Source organism: Odontesthes bonariensis, chromosome 7 (genome assembly GCF_027942865.1).
Source record: "Odontesthes bonariensis isolate fOdoBon6 chromosome 7, fOdoBon6.hap1, whole genome shotgun sequence".
NCBI lineage: Eukaryota > Metazoa > Chordata > Actinopteri > Atheriniformes > Atherinopsidae > Odontesthes > Odontesthes bonariensis.
Window position 1 is genome coordinate 715,653 of NC_134512.1, and position 14,397 is coordinate 730,049.

Sequence of the window (14,397 nt, forward strand, 5' to 3'; positions counted from 1 at the left end):
GGTCCACTTTTATAGCAATTTCAAAGACTTCTGTGAACAAGGCATAGTTGATATTCTTGAGTCATGATTAACAAATCCGTCCTGCTATCAGTTAATTTATGCAAAATACATATTACTCACTAAATAAGGAGTGAAACTCTAAATAAGCATATTCCTTTGGCATTTAAAACTTTTTTCCTTTTATTCCTTTTTCGCTTAAAACAATATAAACCAGTAGAGTTAACTTTATGGACACATTACCCAAGTATCATAGCATGGAACATAATTAGTAATTATTAGTATACTAATAAATTATATTTCAGTTGTTAAAACTATGCAATAAGAAATGTGGCAATAATATTATCATAGCAGCATTCAAAATAAATACGTAGTCAACAGGTTATATCTGTGCATCTGAACTTAATGAGAATATATCAAACCAATGAGTAGTGGTAAGATTGCCACCTTTAATGTGGGTGGCTGCAGTTCAAATCCTAACCCCCCACATGAAAGGTTCTACCTCCAGTAGGGGTCCTTAGGCAAGACCCCCTTATGCTACCTGTCTACCTGGGATATGAGTGCTTTGGATAAAAGTGTCTGGCAAATGCATAAAAACATTACTTACCCAACTGTGGCACCGCTCCAGAGAAAATACCATGTGTCGCAGAGCTTTCAAAACTGTATGCAGGTTGGCACTAATCACCATTCTGAAAGGAATGGAGTTGGAATTTTTCACTTAATGTCTGCAGGACTTTATACTGACTTTTAACTTTACTGTTAGCGCTGGTCTATTCTCCATAGAGTTGTAAATACTCTAGGTTTAAATAGATTGATTCTGAAATATTGGTACTCCATTTCTTATTATGTAGGATCTCAAAGTGTAGTCAGGGAGAGGAGGGTGTCGCATCTCTGCTTTTTGCGGATGATGTGCTTCTGTTGGCTTCTTCATGCATGACCTTCAGTGTACACTAGAGCAGTTCAAAGCTGAGTGTGAAGAGGCCAGGATGAAATTCAGATCTTCCAAATCCAAGGCCATGATTCTCAACAGGAAAAAAGCTGTTAAGCTCCCTTTGGGGTCAGGGATGAGTCCCTGCCTGTTAATGACAGGTATGTAAGTAAAATTTTGTACAAAAGCCCATCTGATATCCTTTTCTTATGCCAATTATGCAGTTATTACATTTTAGTCAGGCAGTTAGTTAGCCACCCTTTAGGTTTGAGGACCCATTTTAGGACCCCAGTTTTGCATTGCCATTTAGAACAAGGCAAGGTCAAGTTGAACAGCAGTTGGATTATGTCTGCAGTTTCCTCCTAGATGTTTCATAGTTTGTGTGTGTGAAGCTCATTTAATGTGAGGTCACATTTTATGTAATTTTGTTTGTTTTAGTTTGAAAATATTATTTCTGTGAAAGAAATATGTTAATATGTGCCCAAATGGTAAATTATTACAACTTGGTGAGAGCACAATTAAAGAGCTTTTCAGTGTCACCAGTAGGGGGCAGTGTGGACAGTTGCTTCTCCATGACTCTTGTTTACTTCCTCATTCTACCGAGCGAAGCTGCACTGAACAGAAGCAAACGGTCGTCTGTCTCATTCTTTCTCCTGTTTTACAGGTTGGTGGTGTTTTAAAACTTCTATAACTACTAGTGATGGCAAAACGAGGCTTTTTGAAGCATTGAATCATTTTGAACCATTGTGTCATAAAGTGGTTCACTACTCGAAGCTTCATTCAATTCCCTTGGGTGACATCTACTGGCGTAGCGATTGTTGCACCATAAGAAGCCCTGCGAATGTGATGCATATAATAACACTATAATAACACTTATGTATGTATGTGTGTACATATTTTGTAGGTTTGTACATAGGTTTGTAGTACCTCATTAAAGATTGATTAATTTACCCATGAAATAATAATTTGCCCTCTCCGGGTCGGGAATGAAATCCTTCCCCAAGTGGAGGAGTTTAAGTAACTCTGGGTCTTGTTCACGAGTGAGGGACAAATGGATCGGGAGCTTGACAGGCGGATCGGTGTGCCATCAGCAGTGGTGCGGGCTCTGCACCGGCATGGTGAAGGAGCTGAGCCAGAAGGAGAAGCTCTCGATTAGAACCGCTGCTCCTCCGCATCGAGAGGTTAGGATGCCTCCTGGACGCCTGGTGAGACACGTCCCACTGGGAGGAGACCCCGGGGAAGACCCCGGACACGTTGGATCTCTGGCAGGGGAACGCCTCGGGGTCCCCCCAGAAGAGCTGGAGGAAGTGGCCGGGGACAGGGACGTCTGGGTTTCTCTGCTCAGGCTGCTGCCCCCGCGACCCGACCCTATATCTATATAGAAGCAAACGGTCGTCTGTCTCATTCTTTCTCCTGTTTTACAGGTATCCTGTCTGGGACCTGTTACATGTGCGTGCATCTATTGGTGAGTTAAGTTTATTAATATTATAAGGATCATTTGGTGTTGCTTAACTGCATTAGTGATGTAATTTTCTTCTAAACACCAAATTAGTCAATTTAAGGAATTCTTAGGTAATTATTGCTGTGTCATGCTAGCTAGCCAGTATTGTTAGATGTAGCCAGTAATTATTACCATGTTGGTTAAGACAACTCTGTACATTCCTTTGTTTCAGAACCACACATATACCAAGAGTCAAACATTTTATTTCATATTAAGAAGAAGAATTTAATTATTAGTGTTGTGGGTGTGAAGAGAAAATAAAGAAGACCCTCTACTTTGAAATCTGCTTCTCTCTCATCATTGTTCTGACCGGACACCCTGTAGAGCTTGCTACCGGATTAGTAACCAGCATTCATTTTACCTATACATATTTTACATGGTCCTTCGAGCCGGATATTGCAAGTTTTACAGCTAGCCAATGTCGAAGCAATATCAAGATGAAAGCAATCACCCTGCTGAAATCAGTCAGTCACCCACAACACAAGAAGCACCTAAGGCTAAGGGCTCACACACTCCAGAGTTGAGCAGGCATGTTTATCAGCTTGCTGAAGAGAATGCCATGCTGAAACGCTACATAGATGAGATGCAGCAGCAACAAAGGTTTCAGAGAACGAGATATGAATATCACTCACTTCCAAGGCATCAGGCTTCACGCTCTAGATCAGTTTCGCCAATCTCACAGGAAGGGGAGACGGCACGAAAAGATCAACAGGATCCACGTCCTCCACAACCTGCAGCTGAATTGGCAGCTACTGAGAGCAAGCAACAGTATGCACCGGAAGGAGATGATGTTGATGAGCTCACAGGTGGTCTTAACAGGTTACTACGCCATGATCATGTGCCCACAACCAGAGACCACCCAGGCCGAAACCACAGTCGCCATCTTCAATCACCTCCTCGCCGCAGCTATTACACACATGCTGGCACTCTTCATGACTCAACCTGGGGTATGCCACAACGCTCTCGCCGATCATCCTATGTGCAACATCATCGTAGCCCACCTGCTGAGGGCTATTCAAGCCAGTACAGATATAACTCTGAGAGAGGCTACGACCCAGTTCTACTTTATAGCCCTCGATACCGTGAACCATCATATTCACCTCAGAGCCAGAGCTCTCAGCATCGCCAGCCATCTCGCTCGCCTTCACGCCAGAGCTCTCGGCATCGCCAGCCATCTCGCTCACCTCCATGCCATAGCTCTAGGCCTCGGCAGCCAACGTACTCACCTCAACGCTCTTCACTGCAGCGTACCGGAGAGACCGAGCTCTCTTATCGAGGTCCAAAGGCGAAGATCCCTGACTTCCAGCGTGAAGATCCACGCGAATTCAACAGGCTCAAAGTTGCTCTAGACAACCTTCTCCCTTCAAACGCAACAGAGCTGTTCAAATTTCCCATTCTAATGGATCACCTGAAGCTTAAGGACGCATTGCTTGTTGCTGATTCTTACAGCAATAGTCGCTACCCCTACTCTGAAGCCATGGAAGCTCTGACTGAGCTATATGGTCAACCACATCAGCTTGCCCTTCAACGGATCTCAAAGCTAATGGAGGAGCCAAATGTAAAGATGGGCGACACAAAGGCTTTCAAGCGGTTTGCGCTTAAAGTGCGGGCATTAGTAGGCATGCTAGACCAGCTTGGCCATGCAGGAGATACAGAGCTACGTTGTGGATCTCATGTTTCCCGGCTTTTAGGGAAGTTGCCTCATGACTTAAGAGTGAACTTCAGGAGGTTTGTGGATCCCATGAGGACTCCCATCCCCTCTCTACTCAACCTGGCGGATTGGCTGGAATACGAGGTGAAGATTCAAGTGGACAACTCACAGCTGAGTATCGAGCATAGCAAGGAACGTCAGGGCCCCAAGGAACAGCGCAAAGACTGCAAGTCACAGCCTAAGCCCACGACCATCCTTCACAGCACAGAGCAGGACAGTTCCCGGTCTGAGTCGCAGTCAAGCAGTTCAGATCAGTCCAAGGAGAAGCTTAAGAAATTCTGCCCCTTCTGTTACACCACCAAGCACTATCTGAACCAGTGTGCAAACTTCCAGATCCTCACTAAGGAACAAATTGAAAAGTGGATCCGGGGCAATCAGAGGTGCTGGAAATGTGGGCGCGAACACTTAAGTGCAGAGTGTACTCTTAAGGCTAAGTGCAAGAAATGTGACAAGCGGCACTTGGAGATCCTTCATGATGTGAACGCGGGGAGTAAGACAACCACTTCCATGAAGAACACCACCGGGTCAACCGAGAACTCAAAGCCAACTAGCTCTACTGCTCAAGCTTTCTATGTGGACAGACCTGCCGGCAGCAGTAAGGTGCTACTGAAGATGAGTCGAGTTATCTTAAGGAATGGAGACAACTCATTAGACACCTATGCTCTGCTAAATGACGGTTCTGAGCGTACCATTTTGCTGGAAGAGGCAACACAACAACTTGGTCTTCAAGGAACACCTGAAGAACTGTCCTTGCGTACAGTACGCCAAGAAATGCATGTCATCAATGGAGCTACAGTGTCGTTCTCAGTGTCACCTGCTCACCAACCTGGGAAGATGTTCCACATTCAAAGGGCATTCACAGCCAAAGAGCTTGGCTTGACATCTCATACTTACCCAATTGCCGCACTCAAGAAGTCGTATCAGCACATGAAGAACTTACCTCTACAGCCCATTGACTGTGCGCAGCCTTTATTCCTTATCGGATCAGACCATCCACATCTCATCATACCAACAGAGCCTGTGCGTCTTGGTCCACCAGGAGGGCCAGCCGCCATCAAGACCCAGCTGGGATGGTCACTTCAGGGTCCTTCGAAGCTTGTGAAGCGCAGCCTCACTACTCAGCAATACCTTCTCACATCCATGACCCCAAGCAACTCTGAGTTACTACAACACGTCAAGAAGCTGTGGCAATTGGACACGTTGCCATATCGTAGTGAGAAACTCGTTACACGCTCAAGACAAGATCCAAAGGCCATTCAGATCCCCGAGGAGAAGACTGTCAGAGTAGAGGTAGATGGAGTTCTGAGGTACGCCACACCGCTGTTGTGGAAAACAGACCAACCTCCCTTGGTTGCTCCAAAGGAAGCTGTGATGGCCCACCTGCGTGGTACTGAGAAGAGGCTTGCTGCTGATCCCGACAAGGCTGCCACCTACAACCAAGAGATCAGCAAACTAGTCGAGGCTGGCTATGTGAGCAAGATCCCATTGGAGGAAGCAACCAGCAGTCCTGGGTGGTATATCCCCCATCATATGGTCCACCATGATGGGAAAAATAGGATCGTCTTCAACTGCTCCTTTGTTCATCGAGGAATCAGCTTGAACGATCATCTCCTCCCTGGACCTGTGCTGGGCGCCACTCTGCTCGGGGTTCTTCTCTGCTTCCGGCAACATGCCTTTGCAATCAGTTCAGATATAAAGGGCATGTTTCACCAGGTCCGCCTCCTCCCAGAGGACCAGCCACTGATGAGGTTCCTGTGGAGGGAAATGCGAAGGAGTGACCCTCCAGACGTCTACCAGTGGCAAGTTCTGCCATTTGGAACCACCTCAAGCCCCTGTTGTGCCACTTTTGCACTCCAAAAGCATGTGGCTGACCACACTGAAGATGGAGACAAACTGCGCACATCAGTGGAGCAATGTTTTTACGTAGACAATTGTCTAAAGTCTGCAGTCAGCTCAAGAGGCAAGAGATCTTGTGGACAAACTGCGCCATCTCCTGGCCGAAGGCGGTTTTGACCTAAGGCAATGGAGCAGCAACTGCCCAAGCATCATCAGCCATTTGCCCTCAGAAAGCAGGTCTGAAAGCGCCGAGCTCTGGCTCACCCAGGATGCAAGCGACCCAGAAGAACGCACCCTCGGCTTGACTTGGCACTGCCAATCAGACACCTTAGGCTTCAAGCATGGCCAGCTCGAGATTGACACACGGTCTACGATGCGCAACATCTATAGCATCCTTGCCAGGCAGTACGATCCACTTGGATTCATTGTGCCATTTACCACCAGGGCCAAGGTCATAGTGCAGAGGCTATGGGATCAGAAGCGCGAGTGGGACGACCCCAACTTACCTCCTGATCTCCTCCAAGAATGGCACTACTGGGTAGAGGAACTTCCACAGCTATCGCGTCTTACCGTGCCAAGGTGCTACACCACTCCTGAGCTGTACACCAACAACTGCAGCCGTAGCATCCACATCTTCTGTGATGCTTCTGAAAGGGCATATGGTTCGGTGGCATATCTCCGCACAGAAGACACCAGTGGATGCATTCAAGTCGCCTTTGTTGCAGCCCGCTCAAGGGTGGCCCCCAAACGGCAATTGTCAATCCCAAGGCTCGAGCTCTCTGCAGCCTTAACAGGTGCCCAACTGGCGTCAGTTCTGAAGAAAGAGTTAACCCTGAATGCCCACCATTACTACTGGACAGATTCTATGACAGTACTTGCCTGGCTGCAATCAGAATCCTGCAAGTTCAAAGTCTTTGTGGGAACTCGGGTCGCCGAAATTCAGGAGTTAACCGACTCAGGGGCATGGCGCTACGTGGACTCACCGAGAAATCCTGCGGATGACATCACAAGGGGAAAGACCCTGTCTCAGCTGATTGATGACAGTCGTTGGCTTCAAGGCCCAGCCTTCCTCCGGAAACCGGAGACCTCCTGGCCTGAGCGACCACCTGAGTGCACACCAGACATTCCAGAGGAGCTGAAGAAACAAGCCTTTAGTGGAGTCATAGCTGTCCATAGTGGTCCAAAGCGAATTGATGCAAGCCAATACAGTACATTTCAGGAACTCCTGGAGGCTGTAGCCCGTTCAGCACACGGGGCGGCTTCAGATGCCAGCAACTTATCAGCTGATGACTTCAAGAATGCAGAGCTTGATATTCTTCGCCAAGCCCAGGCAGAGTGCTTCCAAGAGGATCTCATTCAGCTACAAGCTGGAAAACCAGTAGCGTTAACCAGTCGACTAGCCAAACTGGCCCCTGAGTTTGATTCAAGCACCCAGCTCATACGTGTTGGAGGCCGTCTACGTAGATGCTATGATCTAAGTCAAGACACTCAACAGCCTATTGTCCTCGACCCTACTCATCACATCACAAGCCTGATCATCCAACGATATGACGAAGAACTGTTTCATTCAGGGCCAGAGCGAGTCTTTGCTGAAGTCAGGTGGCGCTTCTGGATCCTGAGAGGTAGACAAGCAATGCATAAGTTCCAGTCCAACTGCACTGAATGCCGTAAGTGGCGTGGAACACCTGACATTCCACGGATGGCCGACTTGCCTCCCTCCAGCCTAAGGCTCTACAAGCCAGCCTTTCATTCAACTGGAATAGACTGTTTTGGCCCTTTCCAGATCCGAGTGGGGAGGCGTAATGAAAAGCGCTGGGGCATCTTGTACAAGTGCCTTACCACCAAGGCAGTCTACATAGATCTCCTGTCAAGCATAGACTCTGACTCGTTCCTCATGTCACTACGTCGTTTTGTGTCCAGAAGAGGCAAGCCACACGAGATCTTATGTGACAGGGACAAACTTCAGAGGTGGTGATGCCGAGCTGAAGAAGGCATTTCAGGACCTCCAACCTCCCTTGAAGGAGAAGCTTGCCGCCCAGCAGATTAACTTCTGTTAACCCACCTAGTGCACCGCACTTTGGTGGCTCCTGGGAGAGACAGATACGGTCCATCAAGGCCGCACTGCACACAGTGCTTGGAGCACAAACTGTCCAAGAAGAGGTACTCCGAACAGTCCTGGTAGAGATTGAATTGAATTGAATTGAATTCAATTCAATTCAATTCATTTTTATTTATATAGCGCCAAATACAACAAATGTCATCTCAAGGCACTTAGATAGTAAGTCCAATTCAAGCCAATTGGAATTCAATTAATTAATAATAATCATAATTCATAAAATAATCCAAATCGTTCATATAGAGCCAATTCAAAAACAATTTCCTAGCTAAGAAAACCAACAGATTGCGCTGAAAACTTTTTGTTTTTTCGGTCCAATCTCCCGGCCTGAGCGTGCCTGAGGCGACTGTGGAGAGAAACGACTCCCTTTCAACAGGAAGAAACCTCTGGCAGAACCAGACTCAGGAAGGGTGGCCATCCGTCTCGACCACCTGGGGTTTGAGAAGACAGAAAGGGGGGGAGGGGGGGAGGGCCGCAGCGGCGGCGGCACTGTAACACCATTCAAAGGATATCTGTTGGAACAGGGAAACACAAGTTAATGACCACATTAATATCACACATACATAAAGAGAGTAAAGTGAGGAAAGGTGTGACAGATGAGGCCCCCCAGCAGTCTAGGCCTATAGCAGCTTAACTATGGGATGTTTCAGGATTACCTGAGCCATCCCTATTCAAGGTAAACACAAGAAACTTGTGCTGACGAAAAAATAAATAAATACATAAATAAAGGACCAGACTCAGTGAGTAATTCCCTATACTCCCTATATAGATCTGCTCCTCACACCACAACAACCATCTTTTTACAGCCACAAGCTACCTCAGCCTCTCACCAACTGCACACCAGTCACAGCGGGGTGGGGATGCAAACCCTGGTTCGGGTAGGGGGAGAAATAAAAGAGGTAAGATAAGCGGGAATGGGATTCAAACCCTGGTTCAGGTAGGGGGTAATGAAAGTATAGGTGCCAGAGGTGGAGGCAGGACAAGACACACTAGCAGATTCAGCAGACAAACTCACCTAAACAGTCCTATAATCACTAAAAATACCAGCAAAAACAAAGCCATAAAAACTCACTCTCACCAACTGCACACCAGTCACAGCGGGGTGGGGATGCAAACCCTGGTTCGGGTAGGGGGAGAAATAAAAGAGGTAAGATGGGCGGGAATGGTATTCAAACCCTGGTTCGGGTAGGGGGTAATGAAAGTATAGAGGGTGCCAGAGGTGGAGGCAGAACAAGACACACTAGCAGACACACTATCAGATTCAACAGACCTAACTATAAGCTTTATAAAAAAGGAAAGTTTTAAGCCTGGTCTTAAAAGTGGAAAGGGTGTCTGCTTCCCGGACATTTACTGGCAGCTTATTCCACAATAGAGGGGCCTGATAACTGAAGGCTCTGCCTCCCATTCTACTTTTAGAAACTCTGGGAACCTCAAGTAAACCTGCAGTTTGGGAACGAAGTGCTTTGTTAGGAAAATATCTTACAATGAGATCTTTAAGATATGATGGAGCTCGGTCATTAAGAGCTTTATATGTAAGGAGAAGAATCTTAAATTCTATTCTGAATTTAACAGGGAGCCAATGAAGAGAAGCTAAAACTGGAGAAATATGATCTCTCCTGTTAGTTCTCATCAAAACTCTGGCTGCAGCATTTTGGATCAGCTGGAGGCTTTTCAGAGAATATGTGGAACAGCCCAATAATAAAGAATTACAGTAGTCCAATCTTGAAGTAACAAATGCATGAATTAGTTTTTCTGCATCACTCTGAGACAAGATGTTCCTGATTTTAACAATATTACGAAGATGAAAGAAGGCAGTCCTAGAAACCTTTTTTTATATGCGAGTCAAATGATAAGTTCTGGTTAAAAATAACTCCAAGGTTCCTCACTGTAGAACTAGAAGCCAAGGAAATACCATCTAGAGTAACTATATAGCTAGACAATTTCTCCCTGAAACGCTCAGGTCCAAAGATAACGACTTCAGTTTTGTCTGAATTTAGAAGCAGACAGTTCTGAGTCATCCAGGTCTTTATGTCTTTAAGACGTGCTTGTAGTCTGACCAACCTATTGGGTTCATCTGGTTTTATAGATAAGTACAGCTGAGTATCATCAGCATAGCAATGGAAATTTATGCCATGCTGTCTAATAATGTTACCTAATGGAAGCATGTATAAAGTGAAAAGAATCGGTCCAAGCACAGAACCCTGAGGAACTCCATGACTTACTCTGGTGTGTGAGGAAGATTCTTCATTTACAAGAACAAACTGAAATCTATCAGATAAATATGACTTAAACCAGCCTAATGCAGTTCCTTTAATCCCAATAACATGTTCAAGTCTGTGTAATAAGATACTGTGATCGACCGTATCAAATGCAGCACTGAGATCCAACAGGACAAGCACAGACACAAGTCCGCTATCAGAGGCTAAGAGGAGATCATTGGTAACTTTCAGCAGTGCAGTTTCTGTGCTATGATGCACTCTGAATCCTGACTGAAACTCTTCAAACAAACTCTATACTCTTTGAAGGAATACTTAATTCCAAACCCTTGGGATACGTATCCTCAGATATCTCAAATCCTGACCCAGTGACTCCAAATTCTCTTCTGATGGGGAGGAGTGATGCTTCTCTACCCCAGGTGATCTACCCAGAATCGGAATTGCTAGGCCGCAAGAGATGGAGACACAGTCAAGTACTGGCTGACCAGTTTTGGGCCAGGTATATCCGTCATTACCTACCAACCCAACAGATTCGTCAGAAGTGGCAAAAGGAAACAGAAGATCTGGCGGTTGGCACAGTGGTGATGATTGTGGATCCTCAGACCCCAAGGGCCCTCTGGCTCATTGGAACAGTCAAGACAGTCTATCCTGGTTCGGATGGGAGAGTGAGGACAGCCGAAGTATTGGTGAATGACCGGACCTACCTGCGACCAGTTGTGGGACTCATCCGACTTCCAGCACTTCCAGACGACCTAGGGTAGATGGCCTTCGGGAAGCAAATCTGTGCAACAGATTTGGGGGCGGCTGTACAAAAACCCATCTGATATCCTTTTCTTATGCCAATTATGCAGTTATTACATTTTAGTCAGGCAGTTAGTTAGCCACCCTTTAGGTTTGAGGACCCCTTTTAGGACCCCATGCATTGTCATTTAGAACAAGGCAAGGTCAAGTTGAACAGCAGTTGGATTATGTCTGCAGTTTCCTCCTAGATGTTTCATAGTTTGTGTGCGTGCATCTATTGGTGAGTGAAGTTTATTAATATTATAAGGATCATTTGGTGTTGCTTAACTGCATTAGTGATGTAATTTTCTTCTAAACACCAAATTAGTCAATTTAAGGAATTCTTAGGTAATTATTGCTGTGTCATGCTAGCTAGCCAGTATTGTTAGATGTAGCCAGTAATTATTACCATGTTAGTTAAGACAACTCTGTACATTCCTTTGTTTCAGAACCACACATATACCAAGAGTCAAACATTTTATTTCATATTAAGAAGAAGAATTTAATTATTAGTGTTGTGGGTGTGAAGAGAAAATAAAGAAGACCCTCTACTTTGAAATCTGCTTCTCTCTCATCATTGTTCTGACCGGACACCCTGTAGAGCTTGCTACCGGATTAGTAACCAGCATTCATTTTACCTATACATATTTTACAAGTTTATTTATACAAAACAAGTCAAATAAATATCAAAATGAAGTGCCATAATAGCCAATAAGAAATTTAAAAAGACACAATAAAATAAACAGGTAGTTACAAATAAATATCAGCAAAATTATCAACAAAAAGCCTGTTTAAACAATAAAGTTTTGAACTTCATTTTAAAAGAGTTCACAGATTCAACTAAACATAGTTAGACTGTTCCACAGCTTTGCTGCCGCAGACTGAAAGGTTCTGTCTCTCCTTCGTTGTGTACGGGGAACAACTAACAAATTCTGAGCTTGTGAGCGATTATAGATTATAAATCAAAGTCCTTATGCTTAGATGACAAAGTATAAGCTGATCTGAGGTCACTACTAAATGCTATATAAATACATTTCATCTGTCAACATTGTGCATCAAATATTATCATTATTATTGTTGTTATTTACTGAATAAAAAATACGTATATTATGTAATAATATAAAATATTACTAAGAGAATAGTTATCTAAATAATTGCAAAGATTAAATTATACGTAATAATTTGCGTTAATACGTTTTTTTTTTTACAGTGTATGAGCTGGGTAGGGGTTGGGTTCCCCTGGGGTGGGGGGTGGGGGGTGGGCTTTGGTCCAGATGGTTAGTTGAAAGAGATCTAAAGCTTTCTAATTGTAGGTGGTGTGTTGATGAAAGTGATTTTGTGCCCAGCATATTCGCTCAACCCTTTAATTAAACATCAGCTGTCAAACACACACACACACACATAGGCTCCCTGGCCCAAACTCACTCTGAGCATCAGTAGATACTCTCTTTCACTACATACCATTATTTTTATTTGTCAAAGCATTCTGGAGAAAAAATAATTAGTGCAGAATTCAGATAATGCATCATCTCCCTCCCTCTGTCAAGTCCTCCTTTTCATCTTTCCTCTTCACCTACGATCTGTGAAGTGGCGGAAATAGAGGAATGGATGGATGGATGGATGGATGGATGGATGGATGGATGAGAGATAAGAGATGATCCCCACACAGAGCTTCTGTCAGCTGTGACCTTTGCAGGCTGAGTGACCAGAGAGAGCAGTCATTACCAGCCATTTAATCTTTTGTGTGTCTGTCGCAGCCCCGCTGAGAAGAGAATAGCTCTGTCATTTGGGGAACTCATTCTCAACCTGTGGGTTAAGACCACTCTGCAGTCATCTGATCATTTTTCTACATAGAAAGATATGTTTTTACAATAAAATAATTTCCCCATTTCCCGATTTTACCCTATTTTTGCTTTTCTTGTTGCTTCATCTTCTGAGATCATTAATCAGATGAAAGTTAAACTTGTGTTACATGTTTTCTGTTCATCACAACCATGTTTTGGCTGAAGAAAATGTTCAATACTTTTGTCATCCTTTTTATCATTACGATGTTATAGCTGACTATTATATTTTAAATGTGCATCCATACACAGACTACAGTTTGAACTGACGATAAGTTTCTATTGTACAATGTTTATGGTACCTGTGAGCAGCAGTATCCGCTGCTGTACACCTTGTAAATAAATCACTTTTGCACCTAGAAACTGACAGCGCTGATAAAATAAAATATGCAAAATAAGTGGAAATTAACTGCAATGAAGAGACACAGCAGTATTCAATAGTCCTGTACCATTGAGGTAGTGTGCAATTAGAATTAAAGTGATTATGATTGTTATTTCCCAGGTTTCTCTTCAGCACTGTAGCCAGGCTGACTCTGCTGAGCCAGTTATTCCTTTAACTCTCAGCAGTGATGATTTCATGAGCTTCTTTATTAATAAAATTGTTTCTATTAGAGAGAAGATTAATGGAATCCTTCCCACTATTATCAGTGATGTATCATCAAGTACAGCAGCTTTAGAAGTATCTTTAGAACCTGATTTGTATTTAGACGGCTTCTGTCCAGTTGATCTCTCTGAGCTAACAACAGCAATAGTCTCTTCTAAACCATCAACTTGTGTTTTAGACCCAATCCCAACCAGACTGTTCAAGGAGGTTTTCCCATTAATTGACACTTCCATATTGGATTTGATCAATCTGTCTTTGTTGACAGGATATGTACCTCAGCCTTTTAAGGTTGCTGTAATTAAACCTTTACTTAAAAAACCTACTCTTGATTCAGAAGTGTTGGCTCATTATAGACCTATATCCAATCTCCCTTTTATGTCTAAAGTTCTTGAAAAAATAGTTGCAGCTCAGCTTTGTGATCACTTACACAGAAATAATCTGTTTGAAGAGTTTCAGTCAGGATTCAGAGTGCGTCATAGCACAGAAACTGCACTGCTGAAAGTTACCAATGATCTCCTCTTAGCCTCTGATAGCGGACTTGTGTCTGTGCTTGTCCTGTTGGATCTCAGTGCTGCATTTGATACGGTCGATCACAGTATCTTATTACACAGACTTGAACACAGAAATAATCTGTTTCAAGATATCTTAAAGATCTTATAGTTAGATATTTCCCAACAGAGCACTTGGCTCCCAAACTGCAGGTTTACTTGAGGTTCCCAGAGTTCCTAAAAGTAGAATGGGAGGCAGAGCCTTCAGTTATCAGGCCCCTCTCTGTGGAACCAGCTGCCAGTTTGGGAGGCAGAGCCTTCGGTTATTCAATTCAATTCAATTCATTTTTATTTATATAGCGCCAAATACAACAAATGT